The following is a 3,495-nucleotide window of genomic DNA, read 5'->3' as shown; positions in this document are numbered from 1 at the left end:
CATGGGTCTTCAAACGTACCCCGAACGAGGGGCCCTGGGCCGTCAACATGCCCCCGAACCAATGGCGGGCTGGGAGGGGCACCTGGTTTCAGATCACGGCTGCACACAATAATTCAGGGAAATTCCCCCTGAGCTGTAAATAACTAGTGGGAGGGAAGCTTGAATAGACCCTTTACTGAACAAGTGAGGTTGCTCAACATTGTTAAAAAGGGGAACAGTCATTTGTTGGAATGATGCAAACCCTTGTGGGGAGTGTGCGTCATCGAAGTAGCCAGGCAGCTCAACGACGATATGCATGGAGCACCATGTAAACAAATATTTTCAATATTTTTAAAAGACACTGGTAAATGGTGCATTTATATAGCGCTTTGCAATTTTGTAAGCATGACTTCCGGATTTCCAAATGTCAAGATTAAGCACCACTCGTTACAAAAGAATGCAGGTCATAGCTTACAAACATTTCCTCGTCCATAAAAATGGTAGTCAGCCTGTTAATGAATCTGTATGGAGTTTTATTTTATTCCGTGCTCCATTCATTTCCTCGCTGAGGTGCCTGGTGATGCTCTCCTCACAAGGCTTTGAGGCGTGGCTTTTTTCTGACATGTTGTACCTTCTCAATAGTATACATTTTCAAAGAATTACCGTTGTTCCCCTGAACTCTTTGATAACGTATCTTAACACTGGAATGTCGTTTTGAGTATCCCCCCTACATTGTGACCACTGTATTTTAATTGTTGTTCGTAAAGTCTTACCCCTTTTTAGAATTGTTATTTAGGATTTCAATACCATAGCAGTATTTTTACATGGGGTCAGGCATCTTCCCTCATTTGCCAGTTGACTTAATTCCTCGGTCAACCACATCCAACATACAACCATAACAAAATACAATGTTACTGGTTCCCTCTCCACATTGGGACAGTGATGTTATGCTACTTGTACAAAAGCTGCACAATGTCCCAAGTATTGGAATGTCTTTTCTTCTTTTTTTAATAAACACTAGTTATGCAAACATTCAAATAAGTGTTACCCTCTTTCCTGATTTTAAAAAGAACAAACAAGCATATGTAGTGAATGGGAGCAATTTTACCAGAAAATGTGAGGGGAAGGGCATGTGAATATACAACGATTGAGATGGGAGTGGTGTTGCTGGTTTCATGGATATGGATAAAACAGAGTCATAGACTTAAGGATTTTTTTCCTTTTGAAATCCCACTGAAAGCTCTTTTTTTGTCACATATTGGAAAGAAATGTCCAGACCCCCAGAGGCACCAGCAGCTTTAAATAGATTTTTCCACAAAAAATAAACCTTTCCCGGCGCAGGGCTTGCTCTGCTTCTGCTAGACATGTAAGCTCACTCTGGCTAGTTTCTCTTTAATTGCCTACCCCACCTTTAATCCATGCCCATGCATCTGGCACGGTGCACCATGTCTTGGTTGCTGAAGAGGTATTTCTATTCCCCCCCTCCAGCTCAGGATATCAGATTGCAACCTCCACGAGCACTAAACAAACATGAACCTGTTGGACTTGAACACACAGCAGAATGGGGTCTCAGCGTGATGATGATGATGAGTGTGGTTATGACACCAGAGTGCCCCCGGGGGGGGGGGGGTGACATCACCAGCACATTCAGGGGAGACAGGACTCGGATTACAGGAGGGCTGAAAGCATGATGTGCAACCAGGAGCTGTCAAACGTTCCTACGACCTCAGTCGCACACCCACACCGCGCTCTCTCTCTCTGGGTCGTCTTTGAGTAGGGCTGTCGGAATGAATTTAATATTCTAAATGTCATTCAAATTTGAAAACGATGTGAATTTGAATAAACAACTAAAAACTAAACGCAGCACCAGTTATTTTTTTCATTTAGAAAATGTTTGCCTGTAATACAAGCCAATAAATGGGTGTTCGCAAAGCACCCCCCCCATGCCTAATGATGGTTACGGTACGACCCATACTAGTAAATACAACACACAATTGACGTTATAGGCAAGTATTTTACGCTTGCTTCCATGTGGCGATATATACACGTTATGGATTTTCACTTAATTTCAGCATGACCGTATTCGAACGGTATCCGTAGAGACAATTGACAGCCCTGGTCTCTCAAGTGTATATCTATAATAACATAGTATTCAAAATTATTCATTTTGCCAAACAATACACCCCCGAAACTCTGCCGAACAACGTTGCCCGGCGGTGAGCGGACCTTCGGTCTCCTCAACTGGGCTTGAACTACGGTCTCAACTGGGCTTGAACTACGGTCTCAACTGGGCTTGAACTGCGGTCTCAACTGGGCTTGAACTACGGTTGAACATAAGAGACTTGGTGATGATCACCGGCTATCTGAACACTGGGAAAATGCTACCAAGGTCCTGACGGGCTACTGTGCAACAATGGGCCTCCCTGTCCAACTGGTTTCTTTCAGAGAACATGGGTGAAGAGTGGTAGCAGAACCTCCAGGGTTGATATGAATAGGACTCGAAAGCCAAAATACGGTGCATTAGCGAGCGTGTTTTCTTCCTCAGTTGTGTTTTTAGTTTTTTCTTTTTAATTGTTCACAACATGGCTACATCGTTGGTGATGTCGTGGGCTCTGTCTCTTCCAGGTCGGGGGGGAAAGGGGATATGGTACCAATTGGAAGAACAAAAAAAAAATTATGGTTTTTGTTTTTTTATTTGCCAGAGTTCACTCAATCTATGTCACAACTTTTGCTCTTTTTCTGGCAAAAGAATAACAGTAAAATTCCAGCCAACATTGTTAAAAAGGTCAAAGGTGACGCCAAATCCTCAAGTATTACCCGTCCTGTCTCCTAAATGCCTCCACGGGGCACTGGCAGCCGTCCTGCGAAGAGCAATCATGGGTTTGCTATTCACGTTTCTTATGGCACAGACAGCAAGACCATGTTAAAGTTCTGTTAAAGACACGTCCATGAAAATAAATCATCTCATTTTTTTTTTAAAAAAAACTTACAAGTCTTTCTTTTTTTTATGCATGATTTGCAATCAGGCACAACCTTTTTTTCCGTTCCTTCTTTCTTTGTTCTTTTTTTGAAGATGGATCCTGTAGGAAATCCAGCTGATGCACAACTAATCCGTTTCGGCTCTTCTTTTTTTTTTTCGAGTCGGGAAGCATCACTCTCACTCATCTTTGGGGCCCGCCCACCTGTCCCGCCCCGCCCCCCGTCAACCCAGGTGCCGCCATGTTGCCAGGGGCGACAATGAGGCATGGGGGCCGAGAGGGAGCCGAAGGGGAGGGGTGGGTCGGTGGGCAGGGGGGTAGGCGGGGCTCCTTCTTAGGCTACTCAAACGTTGTTTCACCCAGTCACTCCCAATTCCAGCGCGATGCATCCGATTGGCATTTCCGCCGCCAAGTCCCGCCCACACACACTTCCAGTAGGAGTTCCCTTTAGATTCTCAGCTGCAGTCCTCAGCGTCTTTGCCGTCACCTCTGAACCGTTTAGCCAACAAAAGATTTAACCTGAGGACGGGGGAGAATG

General features: G+C 44.6%; 1 protein-coding gene across 1 annotated transcript in view; it reads right to left on the bottom strand.

The window, feature by feature from the left end:
* Positions 1-48: 48 nt before the first annotated feature.
* The window catches only part of tnpo3 (transportin 3), a 58,158-nt gene continuing 54,711 nt past the window's right edge, over positions 49-3,495 (bottom strand). The window contains exon 23 of the mRNA XM_084330830.1: positions 49-3,476. The gene's annotated coding sequence lies outside the window, so the exon portion shown is untranslated. The remainder of the gene's footprint in view (positions 3,477-3,495) is intronic.

This window comes from Notolepis coatsorum (genome assembly GCF_963971535.1).
Source record: "Notolepis coatsorum genome assembly, chromosome: 15".
In the NCBI taxonomy this organism is placed as follows: Eukaryota; Metazoa; Chordata; class Actinopteri; order Aulopiformes; family Paralepididae; genus Notolepis; species Notolepis coatsorum.
Note: the sequence above shows the minus strand (reverse complement) of the source record. Positions and strands in the feature narration are given on the sequence as shown.